Source organism: Perna viridis, chromosome 14 (genome assembly GCF_037379345.1).
Source record: "Perna viridis isolate PV_CMFRI_1.1 ecotype Kerala chromosome 14, ASM3737934v1, whole genome shotgun sequence".
NCBI classification, from domain to species: Eukaryota; Metazoa; Mollusca; class Bivalvia; order Mytilida; family Mytilidae; genus Perna; species Perna viridis.
The window spans coordinates 22,019,416-22,042,503 of record NC_142458.1 but is presented as its reverse complement, the minus strand read 5'-3'; the positions used below and the strand labels follow the sequence as shown (position 1 = coordinate 22,042,503).

The following is a 23,088-nucleotide window of genomic DNA, read 5'->3' as shown; positions in this document are numbered from 1 at the left end:
GAGAGAGAAAATTGAAACAAAAATAACATCATAAAATGGTCTATATTAAAATAATATGATATTTCGAAGGAGACATATGCCAGATAACAGAGATATAAATAGACTGCAAGAATAGTGCTCTAATGTCCCCAGCCTTGTTCTATGACAATTTATAAAGATAGAATTAGGCATGCGAGCAGTTACAATATCATATATATGAAAAGAAGAGATCATTTTCTATGTTCAAAGGGAAATAACTCTCACAAAATCCATTTCTCAGCATTTCTGAGCTATTGGTGGAAATAACCCATAGTATAAATTTTAAGAAATTTATATAGAAATGTGAGAGTGCTTACAATATTAGGATGGACTAACATACATACGACTGACATTTCTATGATTCTACATTTTCTAGCACCATATGCTGAGAAAAGAATATCCTTGTCAAACCCATATTTGGCATGTGATTAATTATGAACACAGACAAACTACTGATATAACATACTACAACTATCCAAAAGAAAATGAAGCAATAATTTCTTAACTGCATATTCCAACTTTATGGCACTTTTTTACAGTTGCATTTTTTTATTTAAAAACCAAAGTGTTGTTCTTATTTCTGCGAAATAAAGTAAAATTTATATTTTAAATAATAATTTATTATATTTCATGATGTGATATATTTTTTTACTTGAAAATAAATAATTTTGTTTAGTACAGATTTTCCTGATTTGTTGAAACTATAAAAATTCGTGCCAAATGTAAAATATTCAATGAACCTAAAAAGCAGAAGTAAATGAAATCAATGAATTGAATAAACAAGCTCCAAGAGTTTTTAAAAAAAATCTACCAATAATGATATGTATACATATCACAATACTGTAATCAAATGATTCCAAAAACATCCCAGTAACATTTTATGCAATAATTTCACAATTTACAATGTTAATCTACTGGTTGACCTTTAATTAATAATGTTGTAAAAAATACTAGTTTAAAAAAAAACACATGATAAAAATAAAAACAAGACACTTACTGGTTGAAAAACAAAATATTGAATAGTTCACATAAACTAAATTAATATCTCTTTACAAAGTCCATTTCCCATTTAGCAAATACAGAGGGACCACTGCTGATTTTAGTCAAAGTCTAGTCAATAACTGATAAAAATTAAAGTTTGTATTTGTACCCCACCGTCTAGCATTTCCCAATTACAAAAATGAAACATAGGCCAAGTTCACAATTGTGTTGGTCTATATCAACAAATTAAAACTTATTTTCCTTAAAATATTCTCTTGGTAATTTTAGAGAACTGATTAGATAAACATTACAGAAGATAATATTTTTCTGCTTTCAACATGGCAAAGTCTAATTAATTAAGCTAATATATTTTTTCTTTTTTAATTGTAATTGCATTTTTTACCACCAAATAACATCTAACTACAAAAAACTTAAAAATTTATCACGATTCTGACATAATTGGTCTGTCAAATGATATATATCAACACTTAAAGTTAAAAAAAAATCAATTCTTAAATATTGTTCTATAAATAACTAACAAAAAAGAAAAAAAATTGAGTTCAGGTTACTCCTAATGAGAAAAGGCAGAAACAAAAATAAAACGAGTAATCTGTAAGTGATGCCTCACTAGTGATATCCCCACTTTCAATCCCGATATAAGGGAAATAAACAAAGTTCCTGGTAAATAGTAAGTTGTCAATTTTTTCCAAAAAATAGGTCCCACTATATAACATACCAACAGGAAGAATGAGGTAAAATTTCCAGCCACTGTGATAATTAGTTGCAAGAAAACTATAACAGAAAAAATTGCTACAGATGGATGCACAGACAACAGATAATACAGTATACACCTCTCTTTCAGGGGGTATACCGGTAATCATATTTTAAGATATACATCAGAATGATCAAATTCTTAAAATTATCAATACCAAATTTTAGGCATCAATATGTTCTTATATCTAATTATGTGTCACATTGAGCCTTGAAAATAACATACATTCAAAATAAATATTATTAAAATCCTTATCATTTTGTTCAACTAATTTTCCTAAACATTTATGTTGTGCAAAAAAGAGTGAAAAATAAAAAAAATAAATTTAATTCAAAATAATACATAACACCGTCTAAAATTTATCAAAAATATTTTTGAAAAAAATTATACTCTGCTTACCGTTTAGCTCAAAATTTTATCTAAGCACTGATTTTTATCTCCAGATATGGTGTTGTTCCGCCAAGAACTGAAATGCAATTACTTCAGAAAAAAATAGATTGTCAAAGACGGCAAATCATTATAGATTGACCATGTCTAGACTAGTAAAATGCATTGCATGAGATAATTCGATAAACCTGCGGCATTTAATGGTGTTGAAGCGTCGCCCAGGGACTTGAGATGTGATCAGTATTGGTCAAGTGTGCTTAATATGTCTGAAATTTTGCAAACTTAATAAAGTTTCACCATACAGGTATTGATTTTGTTCCCGTACTGCCAAATTTCAAGACTTGTTAACATGTATAAGATTTGAAAGCTGTAAATAGGTAAATAGATCAAATCTCAGAGAAGCCATGAATGAGGAGACTGGTCATTAGCAATCATTCTCACTTTCATTTGTGAAGAAATTAGTCCCAAGTAATTTGTTTTTTATATAATACAACAATACTTTTTCATAAGGAATATGATCGATTGGTTGGTAAAAATATTGAGTGAAAGAGTGACCGATTACTTGATTTTCAATTGATTGATTGATTGATTGTGGTTTTACATCTCATACATCTTAAATAAAAAATAACCATATAATTATTTATTTTTATTTATAACATGAAACATTTCTGATTTTACCTATATCATATGCTGACAGACAAATGGCATATAACTACTAACAATTACTAACCAATTTAACCTATTAATTTCAGTTTAGACAGGTTTATGATTCATTCATGGTTCAGTTTAGACAGGTTTATGATTCATTCATGGTTCAGTTTAGACAGGTTTATGATTCATTCAGGATTCAGTTTAGACAGGTTTATGATTCATTCAGGGTTCAATTTAAACAGGCTTTTGATTCATTCAGGGTTCAGTTTAGACAGGTTTCACTGTTTCAAATATGCATGCAGTTCAGTACTATTGAAATCTTTTAACAAATTAATTGAAGATGAAGTTCAATTAACTGGACAATTCAGAAGGAGATTAAAACTTTCTTTCATTTCATTGATGTTTTGACCTGTGTGTGAAAGAAAGTTAAAATCTCCATCTCATTAAGTCAGTAGTTGCAAGCCAGGTAATCAGTCTTCTTTGTAGTCAGTGGTTACAAGCCAAGCAATACGCCTTCTTTGTAGTAAGTGGTTACAAGCCAGGTAATCAGCCTTCTTTGTAGTCAGTGGTTACAAGCCAGGTAATCAGCCTTCTTAATAGTCAGTGGTTACAAGCAAAGCAATACGCCTTCTTTGTAGTAAGTGGTTACAAGCCAGGTAATCAGCCTTCTTTGTAGTCTGTAGTTACAAGCTAAGTTTTTTTTACTTTTTTTTCTCTGTACTTTTTAATTTTTGGTGCTTTTTATAGTGTCTGTTGCCAGGGTTATCACATTGAGTATCTGAAATGTATTCAATAAAAGCAAGATACCATAACTCTTCTGATCCAGTACCAGAATCATGGTTTATTAGAATAAAATTATATATACATGTACCTGCCAGAAAAAAAAATATGTGAAGAAAGTATTTTTATCCTTTCATGGATTTGGCATAAAAAAAAATGGTAACTAAGCTCTCTTTAAATAGATAAGAATGGAGCATGAAACATTATTTTAAAAATGATGCTTTACATGGAACTACACAGAAGTGGAATTGTAAAATCAGAAGAAACAATTATAAATCTCTGCAAAAAAGGTGTTTGGCTTTTATAGAATCCTAAATAAACCAAAAACCTGTCTTAACCAGTCACCTTCTTCAACCATTTGGACCTTCATACTTAATTTATCCTATAAAAAATTTTCTTCCAAAATGGTTACATCGTAAGGTGAGTTACACAGCATAATGTATAGTGGGTTATTTCTAAGGGTTGCTAGTTTCGGCAACATTTCTGAAAATACCAATAATAAATTCTGCAAAATATTTATTGTGGGCATCAGTACTTAATGCAACACTTAGCATCTGCCAAAATAAGAAAAAACAAAATATTTGTATATCTTTTTGCCTCTAAATTGCCACAATTTAAACATGCCTACATAAGGAAAACCTTAATTTTGTATATCTTTTGCCTCAAAACTTGTCACAATTTAGAGTCGCCAAATTTAGGAAAACCAAAATTTTTAGTATATTTTTTGGCCTCAATATTACTATAAATTTACATCTGTCAAAATAATTCACCATATGGTATGCGTTTTCCTAAATTGGCAAGTGTAAATTGTGACAAGTTTTGAGACAAAAGACATACAAAAATTTTGGTTTCCTAATTTTGGCATGTTCACATTGTGTCAATTTAAAGGCAAAAAGATACACAAAAATTTAGGTTTTCCTAAAACAAATTGTTGTGTCATCTTAAAATCTTAAAGAAGTTATAGATATAGAAGGCCTAAACTTCTGGTATGATTTGAATTTTTTTTTTTTTTTTTTTATGATTCCTGCCTGTTTTTTTCTATCAGATTAACAGTCACAGGAATTAAAGACAAAGGTCTTTGATTAGCAACTTCTATGGTATAGTTTGTATATTTTGTTAAATATTAAAATGTGTCTTTATTCAGAGGTTCAAGTTTGTTCTCAACTACACTTATGTAAATTTATTACAATTGTTTATAATATTATTTCTGTGGAAGATATTTTAGGGCAATTAAAATACAGTTAAATAAGGATACTTTACTTAAGTCTAATACAACAAATTCAAATTGAACAGCAAAATTCATGATTATAAAATTTCAAGGTATCTAAGTAAACAAAAAATACACACATAAAACCTTCATAAAAACTTCTAACTATTTTTAAAACAGATTAATGAAATCTCAAATTCTGACACCCTTCCAATTATCAAGATAAGTAATCTGAGAAAACCATGTCAAATGCAGGTGGTATACAAAACATGCCATCCTAATTGCATGGGAAAATATATGGTCAATTTTCCCTCCAAATTTTTATTCTATGTAAAATTGTACCAATAACAATACACTGTATATTTAAAACGACATGACACCGACTGAATTATGTATTTTTTACAAAATCTAAATTGGCGACATGCGATAAAAGACCGGAATTCTCCATTGCAATTTAGTCGACAATAAAACAACCATTGTAAAACCTGTATTGTCGAAAATACAGGATGGACGAAATTTCCCAACGATTAATATCATGAAAGATTTGGTAATATTATATCGAAGTCAAGTTTATTATAGCTTTATAGAGTACCCATTGTCCACCCCTCTTGTTTGATTTCACTGCGGACTCCAACCTGGTGAGCTATTGGTTTTCATTGTTGAACAATGGAGGTCAAGTGAAAGATATCGGACGTAAAATAATCTTAGCATGTTGAACAATGCATGTTGAATGAACTGATGTCAGGTTACGCAGGTCTATTGCGATTTTTGGCAAGCAGATGATGTTGGAGGGGAATTAAGGACAAATTATGGACAACAGATTCAATAGACCAGGGTCACCACTTTTAACCTCAAAGAAATGTTTTATAATTTATTCAAAAAAGATAAATTTTCTATAGCTTTAGGTTATTCAGCCTCCCTTTGAGAGTATTATAAGTTTTTGTCGCTGGCATGTTAGGCGTAACAACTGCAATAGGATCACTTTAACTGGTCTTTACATTTGGAAATAGGTGACACTTCTATAGAAGTGGACAGGCACAAATAGGGTGTTACCAAATGACCAAATGCTGAATATCCACAATAGAAATTTACAAACATCGAAATTAGCATTGCATTCATTTCCCGTAATTCCATACAATCATGACAGTTTTTAAATGACCTCTTGAATTAAGAAATTAAATATTGAAATTTCTGATTAATTCTTGTCTTGGAAAAAAATGAATTTATGAATTTTTCAAGTAGAATTTTCCAATTTTTGCTTCTTCTCAATATAGCAGGAAGCAACGCATATTAAAAGGCAATTGAAGAAAAATAATAGGATAGATTCTGTACATTTCATAAGTCTAAAATGACAAGGGGTTGTCACTGTCATAGGGATATAACAATATATTATATTTTCATAACTTGTCTATAAATAAGTGTCAAAACTGACCACTTGAAAATTTAATGCTAAGCTTTTCTTCAATATTAAAATTTTGAAATGACAACCATAAAATTTTGACTGGATATGTAGCAAAAAGATATAATTTCGCTTTGATCAATTTGAAATTTGAAATTTCTATATTTAAAACTATTTTCTGCTTGGCATAGTAGAATAATGACATGCCTATCAAATAACAATTTGGTCATTTCAAATTATTCAAATTGAACTGTAGATTGATTAAAATAACTTAAATCCATTGAAAAAAAAGATGGGAAACTTTCAAAAACATTATATGAACATATGTATACAAGTAAATAGGACTATAACTGCAGGGACTCTCACAAAATGATACCCCTGCTTCTACCTTCTAACTTTAAAACATGTAAACCCTAAAGTTGGATTATTTCTGAACCCTAAGCTTCTGACAATAATCTTCTTCCAACAATCATTCACTATGTTTGAAAAAAAAAATTAATCTTCATGTAAAGATTCAAGTAAATACATTTAGAAAAAAAACCTTTGCTTACACAGATAGAGATGACCAGTCCTATCTTAATCTTAATTTTGAGATTTTAAGAAAGTAGGGCAGAATCTTGATGTAAAAATAATATTTGTATTTAAAAGTACTGTAATTAGTAAAATATTCTTTTTCACAAATTTTCATAATAATTCTGGCCATCCTCCATATGATCATACCACCATAATGTCTCAGACAATGTGAGTCTTTAATTGGTTAACACAGAATGTTTTAATCAAATTCCTTTGTTGTGGCCAAATTTATCATGAGCTTGTTAAGTACAGTTCCATGTAAGGTTCAGGCAGGTAGTGATACACTCAAATTATAACTGAACTTTTTATACTTGTAATGCACTCAATAAACCCATAATACTATATATGGCATAATAGTGAAGAGAGATGACTTGTTTACTAACTGTATAAGATTAAAAAGAGGGGGGTGTCATGCATTCCATTTCAACTAATTTTCAATTTTTTTTCATCACTCCAGATCAGTACTATAAAAAGTATAGAATTTTTTTTTTGCAGTGTAATAAATGGGTTTCAGTATTAAAGAGTTTCTGTCATTTTTAAAAAAAAATATATGACTATCATGTTGGTCTTGTGGTAGTGTACTTGCCTCGAGTACTGGAGGTGGTGGGTTTCATCCCAGACTTGGCCATTCCATAGACTTCAAAATTGATAGTCACTGCTAATGATATGTAGGAGATAGAGTGACATTAAGTCAATGGCTTAGAGTCAGTATACTGTGTCAGTTTGTTGGCATGTCTACCAGGGAGCTGTTGCTTCTCTGAGCTGGGGCAATAAAGAATCCAGCTCAGGGTTTTGGTCTATTACAAAGCAGTGTATTTTGGATGGAACAAACTTTATTTTCCTGAAATGCATTAAATATTGTACAACGGGTTATATTTTCACAGGGTTCTAATTTTGGCATATTGTAGCTGTCTATCTGAGTAACATGCCAAATAAATTTCTACAAATTATTTACTCTAGGATTCAGTACTCAGTGCAAAACTAAGCATCTGCCAAAATAAGAAACGCCAAAATTTTTCGTATGTAAACTTTTTAACCTAAAAATCGCTAAATTTAACACCCAGCAAAGTAACCCAGTATATGGTATCTAACATAGGATGTCAAGCTATACAATCAATAAACTGATCAATATCGCTTTTACATGTAAGACATGCCTGACACTTATCTGGATCTGTATTTAAAATATGTTATGGTCCATATCAGGGATAGGATTTTGCTAGTTGATTCATGAATGAATACAAAACACTCTACCTTCCTTAATTGTATTTTAATTTCTGTAATAAGTTGTTTGCACCTTACAAAGTGCAGTTGTGTATTGAAATTCTTGAATAAATAATTAACCTCATATGGCTATGTTAACAAACAAGATTTTCAAATATTTTAAATTGAAAAACATATTGACGTCAATACGTTATTATTATTTTAGCGCTGAAGCAAAGACGTTTAAAGAATAATTTTTGTAGCAATTTTTTTTTCAGTGGAGTCTTTAAAATAAATTCTTATTTAATCATTAAGTTATACCTCTAGCTGCAGTTTCAAAGGTCAAGCATAACTTTGCAGAGGTTTTTATATACAAATTTAAATGGGAACATGTAACTGCATTACAAGTCCACAAACAGTTTAAGGATGACTTTAAATAGTACAGAAACTGGAACAGTTTTACATATATTAAAAGCAAAAAAAAATGGGGGTCAACAATAAGCTACTTACTATGTCCTATTTCCGTTTTTATGTCTTTAAAAAACAAATGCTAAAGTTATATCTGCTCTTCATGTGGTATAAAAAAAAGCCTTCTACAAAGGTATCATTAAATACAAAACTTTCACAGTACCAATTTTACATCATCGTTTCACACAAATGTAGAACAGTTAAATTAACAAGTCCATCACAAACTATGATATCACCTAGGGTATTTTTAAACCTTAACTTGCAGCACTGTGACAAGTTTCAAGAGGTATTAATATAAAATGAATAACACCAATTAACATGAAAAACCCAGCTTGAGTAAACAATTCATCTGTATCCAGCTATAGACATGGACACTGCGAGTACATCATCCATACCTAGCCATAAGACATGGACACTGTGAGTTCATATGAGTTCCCACAAGGTTAAAAGTTGGTGAATATGCATAAGTGCACAAGTAAAAAATTAACGTAATTAAAGTAAGTTTTTGCTTAAAAAAAGGTACGTCTTCCTTATGACCTATAACCTTGGTTCCCTTGATTACTCTTTCCCAGTTCCAAAGTTCAAAAGGGCATAGCTCCCACACAATTTAGTGGATCATAAATTTCTGGAATTATACATAACTACATGGCATATCCTCACTACCTACAAAATTTCATGTAATTTGGTACAATGAATTACAAGGAGTTGCATTTACAAAAAGAGTGACAGATTGACAGATGTTGTAAGAGAGGCTTAGGAGTTTTTACCTATGCTATAAGTTCTTGTATTATTTTTGTATCTTCTTTACTTTCTTGTTCCCTGCTTTGATTTAAGGTTATAGATGTCAGAATATTACATGTCTATATTTTCTCTTTTCTTGTATTAACAGATGAGCTATCAATTGATAAATATGGAAAATTGGCAAGTGGGGGGGGGGTCTACAATTAAATTCATAATAACTTAATAAGGACTGTAATTAATTGTAAAAAAGAAGAAAGAAGACAACCGGTCCTTTTAGATAGTGATAGAGTGAATTATACAAAGTCAGGCCAGAACTAATAATGATAAAGAAAGGGAACCAAGATTCTAGTGAAAATCAAAAGAATGCAATCCAGGGATAACAATTGGAGAGAAAAAAAACAGACACACACAACAAAGAACATGAGATGACTAAACTAACACTTACAAAGTAACAAAAGTAAATAAGCAACTTGGACTCCACTAAAAACTGGGAGCATGGATCAGGTGCACCGGTAGAGTGAAAATAATACAAGAACTAAAAATTTTATTTTATCTCCTTTATCCCCCAAACCAGTGAAAAAACAATGAAAAACTGCCAGAATTAAACGACTTTCAAGTTTGAATGAAAATACAAAAAATTGTTAAAATGTCCCATTTTCTTTCTTGAAATTCACATGATATTTTTAATTGCAATATTCAATTTTAAGATATTTTTTTAGACAGATTTAATTCCTTTTTTTCCCAGAGTTGCTCATTTGCTTTTGTTACTTTGTATGTATGATTTTAGTTTCTTTATGGTCTTTGTTGTGTATGTCTGTTTTCCATGTCTGGTCTTTGTACCTGGATTACATTCTTTTAATTACCGCTATAACCTTGGTTCCCTTGATTATTCTTTAAATCATAGCCACATCCATTACTCAAATTAATGAAGTAGTTGATGCATAAGGTGCTTCTAGTGATGTACAAAAATGATAATAGGTAAAAAAATAGGGGCTGTCAGGTTCCAGTATACAGACAATTTCTTAAACCTAATTTCAATTTGGTCATAACCATAGTGATTTTGGGTACCCAATTTCTCTGAAGGTTTGGACATCTTCATTGCTACAAACAAATTTCTCAATTCTTAGTACATCCATCCTGACTTCAATAATAATAAATAATTAAGGAGCTAAGATAATTATGTAAAACTATCAAACTGTACAAGCTAATGCACTGTATATGCCTTGAAGTACATGTATCTAACGCACTGCACATGCCTTGAAGTACATGTATAGCATTACATGTTAGTACAAAAAAAGTAATAACTGTAAAGTTCTTTTCAATTAAATTTTTTAAATTAAATATGACAAAAAATATATACCGTTAATTTTAAGATCAACATTAGAAAAATCTGACTTAATTAATGAACCTAATAAAGCAAACTCTTCTACAAGCTGCAAATTTTTCAAAGTGACTTTCACAAGAGAACAGAAACTATCTTAAACAAAAAATTTATCAGTGAATCAAGTCATTTAAAATGTGTTCAATACCTGATGGTCGACCTATATAGGAGCATTAGGCATGTAACATAATGGAATTCAATTTAACGAAATAAACAAACAGAACTGACCACTGCACCTAGTGGTTGCCTAGCAACCATGACTTGACCTAACCACTTGCAGAGACTATTCTTGTCGACCAAATAATTCAACTGAACATTATTTACTTTTCTTTATTCACAATTTAGTTGTCGAGGACGAAATTGGACAAGTAAAGGTCATTCTGCGTCAACATGCAAGGCTCTGTGAATCTTGTTTATCAAAGACTTAAAAGTACAGGTACAAACAGATGTAAGGCATGGAAAAATTTTTAAAAATTGAATTTTAAATCGAGAACATTTATATAACATCATTAACACCTCTGTTTTATGACACATCATTTAAATTATCACTACAAAATGCAGAACTAAGAGACAAAGTCTGGATCTATTGAATATAGTCAATATTAATATCCATAGCTTCAATAAAGCATAAAATGATTTTTATTAAAGAATGATAAATACTGAACTGAGGGTTATTTTAGAGGGTGTTACATTTTGCAATTTTGAGGCCAAAAAGTATGCCAAATATATGGGCAATAATAATTTAGGTGGATGTTATATTTCAGAGAATTCATTTTGGCATTTTTTGACAGAACACCAAAATTAGAACCCACAAAAATTGTGTTGTACAGTTTCTTGTTATTGTGTTGTCAAATTGGTGTCTTTTTTTTCAAATTGGTCTTCATGGTATCTGAAGAATTGATTGAATGATTAATTGATTGATTATGGTTTAACATCTTATGGCAGGTATTTCATGTATTTTAGGATGATAAAGACAAACTAATAAAACAGACTCTGCTTTGTACCTGTCTGACATGCTTGGTAGAAAAGCAGGAACTACCAAATTTAGTCTTAGGTATGACTAGGGCGGGGAATGAACCTTACCTCAAGCAATCAAGGCAAGCACGCTACCCTGAGACCACCTAGGCCATTCTGAAGAATTAAAGTTTACTCTAAAAACAATGTTGGCTATTAAAAAGAAGGAACAGAGAAGAAAATTGTTGGCAATATTAATTCACATAAATTTTAAATGCATATAAATGTATTTAAGATAATCTTTCTATTTTTATGTGTTTGGTGATGAGATCTATTTGAAGACTATTTATTTCTCCATACCACTCTAAGTAACATGAGTACAGTGTACAGACAAGTAACATGAGTACAGTATACAGACATTTACAATATTTTAACAAGGTTTCTTATTTTGTGTTCATTTTAAGGAAGTGAACAAAATGCATGCCTACTTGATTCATTTGTCTTTTTCTCATTAAAATGTTTCTAAAAAAATGTGCCAGTACTTTGAAACAATGAACTTTAACTACCTGATTCTCAACAGGACTAATACCTTTAAATGTAAATATTTGCAAAAGGTACATGAATGCAAAGTGCTAGGTTAAAAGAAATTACCACTGAGTAAATATTGGAAAATATTGAGAAAATATTGTTTGAAAAGCCGTAATGATTTTCACGATTCTGTTTAACATTGAAATGAATAGCGGATGAAAGCAATGCAAACATATCATTCTATTGAATAACTAAACTATCAAAGATAAATTTATTTTAATTGCATTGAAAGATTTTTCTCAATTCTTTTGAACTATAGAGTTTATTACAGAGAAGGGTGCAATTCAAATAAGTTAGTATACTCATTTTAGAACTATCAAAGACAATCTTGTTTTTGTGGGGTTAAAAATTTATACAATACATTAAATAGGATACAATATTGTATAACCAACATCAAAAGGAATAAAAGTAAATGAATAAATGTGTCTTTTTCTTTGCATCAGAAGAACAGAAAGAAATCATAACTGGTGAATCACTTATAATTAGATATTACCCTTAAACCTGTCTAAACTGAACTATGAATAATCTGAAACCTGTCTAAAGTGAGCCATGAATAATCCAAAACCTGTCTAAACTGAACAATGAATAATCTGAAACCTGTCTAAAGTGAGCCATGAATAATCTAAAACTTGTCTAAACTGAACAATGAATAATCTGAAACCTGTCTAAAATGAGCCATGAATAATCCAAAACCTGTCTAAAATGAACAATGAATAATCTGAAATCTGTCTAAAGTGAGCCATGAATAATCCAAAATCTGTCTAAAATGAACCCTGAATAATCTGAAATCTGTCTAAAGTGAACAATGAATAATCTGAAATCTGTTTAAAGTGAGCCATGAAAAATCCAAAATCTGTCTAAAATGAACCCTGAATAATCTGAAATCTGTCTAAAGTGAACAATGAATAATCTGAAATCTGTCTAAAGTGAACAATGAATAATCTGAAATCTGTCTAAAATGAACCCTGAATAATCCAAAACTGTCTAAAGTGAACCCTAAATAAGCCAAACTAAACTGAACTAACTTTAAAATCTAAAAAGGAATTGGTATAGATAGGGCTCATTAAGTTTGAATTTCAAATTGTTTTGGCATTTAGAGAATGAGTAAAAATATAATATAAATTGTAACCCTTAACCTTTGCTAAGGATGCTTGTCATAATGTCGACTTCCATGCTCAGAGTTTAGGTATATCAGATAAAGACTGCCAACCATCACATGTAGGAGTTTTCTCCAATGAAACTTCCAAAATTTTAAATATTCAAATAGCAATGTTGATTACAATTAATAATCCAAGATTCAAATGCTAGTAAGTAGTGCATTAGATTTGTTTATATATATATATACAAATAACATCAGTTTCAAATAATACCTTGTCAATGGTACATGTATAAATACATTACTGCAAGTTTAATCAGTCTCATGGATTCTGTCAAAATGTACCAATTCCAGGTGTTTATTTTCATACATAATACAGGGAATTCGAAGTCTTGTATTAAATTGTGTGATTATTTTTCATTCACTTCTGTCAACTGTGATATTGGTAAATATAAGTACAATGTACATTATTAATATTGAACTATGATTACGTGTTAAAGGTACATGTATCAAGTATTTGGAGTAACCAATGTTTATTACATGTTTATTGTGGTTTCAATCATTATTCAACAAATTTTCAATACATGTACTAATGCATGTAGTGCATAAATCTGTGTGATGGGAATTTCAAATAGTTAAAATGCAACAGTTCATTCATAATTTTGATCTCCTGATGTCTGATGCCGGTTTCTTGTTTTTTGTTCCCGTTTTATTGTTTTTGTTCAAATTGCTAGTTCTTTAGTTTTTTTGGTTTACATCTTGTTTTCCTTATCTTCAATTTATTTGATTCACTACAATGTGTTTGTACATGGACTTTGTTTCCTGTTTTTCGGTTCTGGGTATGTATTAGGATTTTGACAGATTTGAATCATCCCATTGTTCATGCTTCAGTATTTTTTGCTAATATTTAAGCAGTCAACTATAGACAAAAGTTTATGCATCTCCTATTTTACATTAATCTGCATCTTGCAGTTTCTGTAACGAGTTTGGTTTTTACAGTATGGAGTTGTTAGCCCCATGACAAAAATCCGAACTGGTGGACCAGGTTTTCTCTTTGGGTTGTCCTTACCGTAGATGAATGCATTACCCTGCTAATGTTGTCCTCTCCTCAGTTTTCTGTCTGGGTTGTCTCCCGTAGTGTTTGACTAAAAAAAGTCCATCACAAGACAGTAATACTATTTACCCATATACACACCGGTGGGCCTGGCATGCCGTGCATTTCAGGGCCTAGTCTCCTCCTAAACCTTGTGTTTTAGCCTGGGGCCGCAAGGTACCCAGTTACCATCTACCACCTCGTGGAGGATCCCATATCTGGGACACTTGGGTCTTTCTGCATGAGAGGCTCAAATTGGAGGGGAAGACTGACAAATTGCTTTCTTTTCACAGCAAGCTGTTATCCAATGGTGTGGCTGTAAACAACACACACACTGTATGCATCATACAGTCATTTGGCAGACTTAATCTGCATAATAAATAGTAATTGGTTTCCTTGACAGATTTCCTAATATATCAGATTAAATTTAATGCGAAAAAAAATGTGCAAATGTATCTTAATACACATAAAAGTACGAAGTAGACCAATAAAAATTAATGTCCTGATGCCTTATAGCAGGTGAAATTATTGTTTATATAATAATGATATAATGAATATATGACACTTTTGTGTTCAAAAAAGAATATATATTTTTTAAATGTGTCTAACTAGGCAAAAAATTCTTCAAGTTTTCCATGAAGACAGACAAAATGAAATATGTAATGTTAATCCTAAGGAAAATTTATTGGTCATAATTTGGTTTGAAATGTTCTGTAATAACTGAGGTTTTTAACCTTCTCGACTAACCAATTAAGACTCTCACATGGATGGCAAAAATTCTGTACTTGAGTACCAATCCATATAAAGTTCAGGCACTATGGCCAATGGTAGAGGTGATCCATAGTGTAGCAATACCCTCTGAACAATAAAGCTTGTTTGTTCTACATATGCTACATATTTACATAAACTGTATTCAAATCTGTATTTAAGAAAACCATACATTGTCAACCAAATCAACCCTAGTCAAGAACCATAACTATACAAATGCAAATTTCATGTACAATCTCAAAAAAGGAACAACTGAATGAAAAAACTCAGACTTGTTATGTGGTCTACAATTGTTTCTGAATTAGAAATAAAAATGAATTAGGTAGGTTAATTATCACAACCTGTCTGAATTCTAGAAGAACTGCCACTAAACAATTCCAAAATGAAAAACACAATATGGATACCTTTTCTATAAATAATTCAATTACACTCAAGCTAATACTATCTTGTGAACTCTTAAGTTTTAAACACATTTTAGTTTAGTTTGAACACTTTTCAACAGAATATACATGTACACTGTAATCAGTGGCCATTTTTTTTCTGGGGAAAGGGAGATAACTATTACAGATAATAGATAAATTTAATTTTGTACCTGAGAAAAAAAATAATAACACAAGAGAAAGACTGCAATAAATAACATCTCTTATTGGTTCTATATGAATCAATGAAGTTCCACTCAATGCTTGGACTAATTCTTCATGAAACTAAAATCCTTTAAACAATGTCTAGAAAGTATAATACAAGGAAAAAAGCCTTATATTTCTTTAACCTCAGATGTTCTTCCTTTTCTTTTAAAATTTCTGCATGTATGAGCCATTAAACAACAAAAAAAAAATAATTTGCAGTCAGAATCCAACAAAATGCTAATATCATTTCCTGTTGAAATCTTATTCTAAGGCATCATTTCACATTTGGTATAAATTTGGCTTCATTTGTAGGTATTCCCAGCATCATATAAGAAAAAGCTAAATGTGTATAATACCGGTAGTTAACAGATAACAGCTAATCCAACCGTAGATAATGGTCTGAGAAAATCTTTAAAAAATATTGCTGACATCTGACCTATATTCAAAACTGCTGCAGGCCTGATTTACAAAAAACCTCTACATATTGGTAAAAAAAATATAGAAGTGTAAAAACAAGAGGCTCTCGAAGAACCTGAATCGCTCACCTGACAAACCATACCCTGTTACCTAAGTAAGTAAAGGTATCATGCTTTGTTACCATGTTTAACAAAAAAGTGCTGAAAGAGGGTATATATTGAAAAATGCTATACGTTCAAAAGAGTAGCTAAGGCACTGTAAAATATCGGAAATGCCTTCAAAGTGTTTCTAGAACCTCTGAAAAAAATTTGGGCAGGGGTCCCCCTATGCCTTGTCATTCCATCAGGTCTGAGGGGCATTAGCTCAGTACAGATTTGCTGGAAACAAAAAACAAAAAAACATAAAATGAAGTTAAACTATGGCCATCCAAAATTTTCTTCATCACCATTAATATCAGGAGACCGTGTTTACTTTTAAACCAATTATTGTTGAAATCAAAGCAAGTATAAAAATTGGGGAAAAATGGCCGCCAAGAACAATCTTTTGTCATTAACATTCAACTCAACAGCGGCCATGTTTTTCACCGATCAAAAATCAAAACAATCAATTTGTTTACGACACCCTAAAAAACAGTAATACCAACTTTCATTGAATTCTGTATAGTAGTTATGAGGAGAAGATTTTTGAAAGTAATAACATCAAAAACGTCAAAAACAGCAAAAAATGTCAAACAAGAGGCTCCCAGGAGCCTGAATCGCTCAGCTGGTTGAATTTTGCCTTTCAAGGGCAATAAATTAAACAAGAAGTTGTCCAACAATTTGCAATAGAAAACTTTGATAGGACTTATCATAAGGATCATTTCAGTAAATGAAAGTCTAAATCTATCATAGTTTTCAAGACAATGGCTGAAAACTGTGAAAAAAAAATCTGTCATTTTCCCCTGTCAAGGGCAATAACTCTTATAAGAAGACGTCTGACAAATTTTCCGCCTGAAGACTTTTGTAGTCCTAAAAATAAGGATCATTTCAGCTATGAAAGAATTTGGCTAAACCTAACGGTTTTGGAGATATATGCAAAAAACTACTGTCTGACACCTATGTTCTATTTTTAGTAACAGTAGCCATGTTTTTTGATGGATCAAAAACACTACTTCAATTCTATGCAGGATACCCCAAGGAACACTTATACCGAGTTTTGTTTCAATTGGTAAAATAGAGTCAGAGGAGAAGATTTTTGAAAGAAATAACATTAAAAATAGCAAAAAAATGTCGAAAAAGGGCAATAACTCCAACATGGTAGAACAGATTATAATGAAAATTTGACCACAGATAGATCTCATCATGCTAAACACTTTTACCCAGTCAGGATTGGGCTTAACCGTTTTGGAGATATATGCGAAAACTGTTGCCGGACACCTATGTTCTATTTTTAGTAATGGCGGCCATGTTTTTCGACAGATCAAAAATCCCCATACCAGTTCTATGCTGGACACCCCATGTCAGAATTTGGCTAAACCTAACCGTTTTGGAGATATATGCGAAAAACTACTGTCTGACCCCTATGTTCTATTTTTAGTAACGGCAGCCCCAAGGAATATTCAAACCAATTTCGGTTCCATTTGGTCAAGTAGTTTCAGAGGAGAAGAGTTTTGAAAAATTGTTAACAATGATGATGGCAACAATGACGACGATGGATGATGGCGGATGCCAAGTGATGGCAATAGCTCACTTGGTCTTCAGCCAGGTGAGCTAAAAAGGGCAATAATTCTAACATGGGTCAACAGATCTTCACCAATATTCAACCACAGAGAGATCTCATCATAATGAAAACTTTTTACCCTTTTATCCATAAGAATTTGGTTAAACCTAACAGTTTTGGAGAAATATGCAAAAAACTGCTGTTTGAGCCCCTATGTTCTATTTTTAGTAATGACCGCCATGTTTTTTTGCCGATCAAAAATCCAAATAATCATTTTGTGCAGGTTACCCTAAACACAATCATATTAAGTTTCATCCAAATCCATTCAATAGTTTCAGAAGAAAAGATGTTTGAAGAATTGTTAACGATGACAACAACAGACAACCATGACAGACACCAAGTGATGGTAATAGCGCACATGGCCTATGGCCAGGTGAGCTAAAAAGAAGGAAAGTCCAAGTACATAGCCAAAACACAAAAACAGGTGATAGAGACAATGTAGTGAATGTTTACAAATTCCATGTTGAATGACAACTGTAAATTTAAGAAACAAATAACGGAAACTCCATTTTATCACAGGCTGACCATTTATGCCACGTCATTTTAAAATATCAACATAAATGGTCAGCCCGTAGTAAAACAATGATAAAATGGAGTTTCCGTGATTTATTTTGATTCTAATAGGACAATAATGGTACTTTTTTACATTTTTGTGACCTATTAGGGTAACCTTAGACCCACCATATTTGCCCATATTTGGCTGTACACTTTATGCTAGCAACGTCAGTTGAAATGGTCGCCAGTGAAACTTTGCTTTGTACTTTTTATAATGAAGGTGAATTAAGTAGAACGATGTTAGATCGGGCAATAGTTGTTTGCATTATAAGGTCAGTGTTCACACACGGACAGGTACAATGTTTCATTCATTGATATTTATTGTTGTTTGGTTTCATGCACAATGGCGCACGTGGCACATGGTGGGTACCACCCATAAGTGTGTAAGTGATTTTTACAGAATATAATATAACTTTTCTAAAACATAACGTTAAATATCTTCATTAAATATGAATTTGATGTTCATTCATGCTACTGAAATGAATGAAAACAGCTGATACACATCAGAATGTTACGTGTGTTTGTTTACATGATTAAGGTGGGCAGTAATTTACACACACACAAGCCATGCCCAATAAATCACATGCAGTTCGTATAGCAATTGAAAATCAACCACGGTTGTGGTCTCAAAGCCTGTTAAGGACATTCACTTAACCATGAATTTTTCACAGAAAATATAGTACTTTTAATCTTAAACCTCCCATAATTCTAGTACACTTCTATTTAGGATATTCTAAATTTTTCATTGACTTTGTGGGAGTCTCCTCACTGATACTGTCTCATGTTGGAGATTCTCCCTCACTAATAATGTCTCATGTGGAAGATTTTTATGTAAAAGCAAATTCCTGATATAAAAATTCAAATATTTTGCACAGAAAATGTTGTAATTTTTAGGAATAAACCTTCCACAAATCTCACATTTTTATGTGGGATTTTCGGAATTTTTCATTGATTTTCCGAGAGTCTTTCCCCCCTAATGCGGGAGGGTAGACAGGTATACTAAACCCAAAAGATGTTTTGATAATCATTAAGTCCTTGATTTGGGTAAATGCCAAATTTTTTCAGTGAAAATTCAACATTATTACACAGCAGTACATGTACACTTATTTAAATCTCAAAATTGTTTTATCTTTTTCTGTTCGGTGAATATAAATGAGGAATAATAATAGGATAATTAATTGGACAAAGTGAATAACCAAAATATGATCCCGAGTGCCAAAGAACACCTTGATTGAATAAGTGTGCAGAACTTGTTCCATGCACAATTTAAATCTTTATCCATGCTTGGAACTAGTGATCATATTTTGGTTATTCACGATAACCAATTGATTATCCTATTTATTATATAGATTTCCTCAATTTATTCATTGCTATTTTCAACATGAATTTTATATTTTGTGAACGGCAGATTGATATTTGTGTTGTGAATTTTTGCCGGGAGAAAGTGTGAGAGTGAAATAACCCAATTCTATTTCATAGTGTAAATTATCATTTTTTTTTTACACTGGAAACATTCTGTAAATCATTGCAATCTATATAATAATTCAGTAAAAATCAATAGTATTAGTACATAAGAAAAGATAACGATTTACAATAAGTCTATACTGCCTAAAAATATACAGCTTGTAAAATAAAATAAAATTATTGTTAGGATTTATTTAACACGTAAATCATGACATTGTCTGACAGTTTCTGATTATACATGCAGTGTACATGCTAATCAGTAAGACTTCTTATTCAGGTGCATACACCGTAAATTCAGAAATTATTCTGATATTCTTATCATTGCAATAAATATAACTCACTTATTTTCATTACAATTAAAACTTGCATTATAATGGAGTTTTGCCATTTTGTGACACTATTTTCTTCTAAAAATCACCAATAACTAATGCACATATTACATTCTTTATTTACAGTATATTATTCCATGAAGAGGTGAAAGCATTAAATTTATTTGAATAGTACTCAAGCTCAGAATAATGCAGAATGTGATTCATGGTTGGAAAGCCTACATACTTTTGATATTTTGTTTAAAATGTCATAGTAAATAGAAATCAATAATAATAATAATAATAATAATAATAATAATAATAATAATAATAATAAAATCTTTATTTCAAGCAGGTTACACAGTTAGTTTACAAGCTAATCTTCCCTGAGGCCCTCACACACAAAAACTATATCCACTAGAAATTAAAAATAAACAACACAACACAAAAACAAAAGCTGATTGAATATGTGGCTTACCACAGAAACCATGTTCTTAGGAGATAAATATTACATAGAAACACTGTATAATTAAGGGAGATAACTCTGTAAATGACAATAAAATTCAATAGAAACTGTTAGGTTTTCCATATGGATTATCTTGTAAAGTAGACAGATTGAAATGAAGGATTATACATTTCATCATATAGACCTATAAAACAACTTAATTACAATTAAATCCTTTTTTAGGGTGTATCGCACATTACCAAATTTGCATGACTCTTACAAAGACAGAAACTTAACTACTAAGAACAACAAAGACAGCTAAGACACCAAAGACAACAAAGACTGCCAAGACAGTTACTTAACTTTTAAGTACAACAAATAAAGAGAGTTAACCTAAAAAAATGGAGACTAAATCGTAAAACAATTCAGCACTGTGGACAAGTTGACTAATGTTTTTTTTTTATCTTTTAACATAAATTCAGTAAATACATTGTACTGGAAAGAAATTTTTAAAAATTCTGCCTGAGATCTTTCATAACAGTGAAAAAAATGCTGAATTTTAAATGATAGGGAATAACATCAGATTTGTATCTTGTAGTTTATTTCCATAAGGATTCTTTAAATAGTCAATAGTCTAGGAAATATAAGGTTTCCAAGAAAAAGCTTAGAATGAATTACCATACAGTACATGTATGATGTTAACAGAATTAACATACAGTACATGTATGATGTTAACGTTTATAACTAGAGAAATAATTACCTACCTTGTACACAAACTGAAAGTTACATCATTCTCATCTAATGTTGTATTTTATTAGCCAAAAATATTCATCACTTCATTCGTAGATCAATTGTCTGTTTCAGTCTTCTTCATAAATCTTGGAGTTTCAGGAGCAGTGGTTCCCTGTCGACTACATCTAAGAATTTAATTAGAATTTTATTGGTTCTCTACTGCCACTTTGTTTCATATCACAGTCTGCAAAAGAGAAAAAATGACAAATGACATTTTAAATAGATGATATTAAAATTTTGATTGCCAGATTTTATAAGTAGTGGTACCCCTAAAGACCAAACCTAGCCAGACATAGCCCATGATTTGACAAATTAATAATATATGCAATATTTAAATAAAGTAGCTGTTCTTTTAAGAATCAGGCAAAACTAGAAACAAGTGATTCATTAAACAAAACAAACTCACATATTTTAAAATTGATATACAATAGCTGAAGACAATTTATTAACATAATTAATGGAATGAGCAGCTGTCTGATAAGGCCAAATAAAAAAAATATTTGTGAATCATGTCACTTCATAGAAAAAACCAGGTAGGTAGGTAGAGATTTTTTTTTAAATTCCAAAAGATGTAGTTGTAATTTTCCTTTATTGATACAAACTTTTACCTCAAACCTTATTATTCACTCCTGCTACCATGATGCCTGAACAAAGTAATGGTATAAATTAAAAAAACAGACAGTAGCAAATTACCGGTAAGATCGGTTGGTTTTTATTTATTTTACTTTTTTTCATTTTGGCAAAAAAGTCTAGGGACACTGGAAAAAACTAGGGTTGGTCAGGTGTCTGGAACCTCGCATATTTTATTTTCTTTGGCTATCACCATTTAAAAGAAACCAACAGTATATTCCATGGACTATTTTACTACAACTTTCAGATAGATTATATGAAACATATGATGAACTTACTTAAGTTTCATCATCACATTTAGAAAATATGGGCTTTATTTTACCACATACTTCCCTCTGACTACAAACAAACCTCTGTACTTGGGAATAATTTAAAGCATGCCTTGACACAGATGCCAAAAATTAAAATTAATTTTCTGTTTTTAACTATTTTTTATCAACTTATTTAAGTTAATAGTTTTAACCAGAAAGAATTTGAATTTCAGGTATCTATTTTGTAACTTTCAGCAGAATTGATAAAAAAAAAGCACAGCAAATACCAAGTCAGTTTTATATTAGATTTTCATTACATTAATGGGAAAATCTCATATCCAGAGCATGCTATGCCTTAATTTTCTTTCTAGACACACAGGTTTATCTGTAGTCATTGGGAAATTTGTTGCCAAATTGAGCCCATATTTGTCGAAAAATAATGATGAACCTTAGAGAAAAATTCAAAATTTAAAAATAAGGTTTTTGACAGAGTTATCTGCCCTTGAAATGTTCATTTACCATGCATTGCAATAAATGTGTAACTTTTTTTACTAAAATGATATGAAAAATCTGGTCTTTATTGTCTGATTCTAATGGTACAATTAGTCAATTTAGACTGGTGGTCACCATATGTCACTCCCTGCCAGGTTGTTACAGAGACCAGTACGGAAAAAATTTTAGAAAAAAACATACACTGTCAATGGTTTAGACTGATTTAATAAGTAAAGTAAGTTAATAGAGATATTTGTATCAACTTCTACATATAATGTACATTTTTATAAGGT

General features: G+C 30.9%; 1 protein-coding gene across 1 annotated transcript in view; it reads right to left on the bottom strand.

Annotated features, from left to right (window-relative positions):
• LOC148598642 (uncharacterized) overlaps nt 1-23,088 on the bottom strand; it is a 114,844-nt gene that overhangs the window by 77,260 nt on the left and 14,496 nt on the right. Inside the window, exon 3 of the mRNA XM_088560205.1 lies at nt 21,395-21,606. The gene's annotated coding sequence lies outside the window, so the exon portion shown is untranslated. The remainder of the gene's footprint in view (nt 1-21,394; nt 21,607-23,088) is intronic.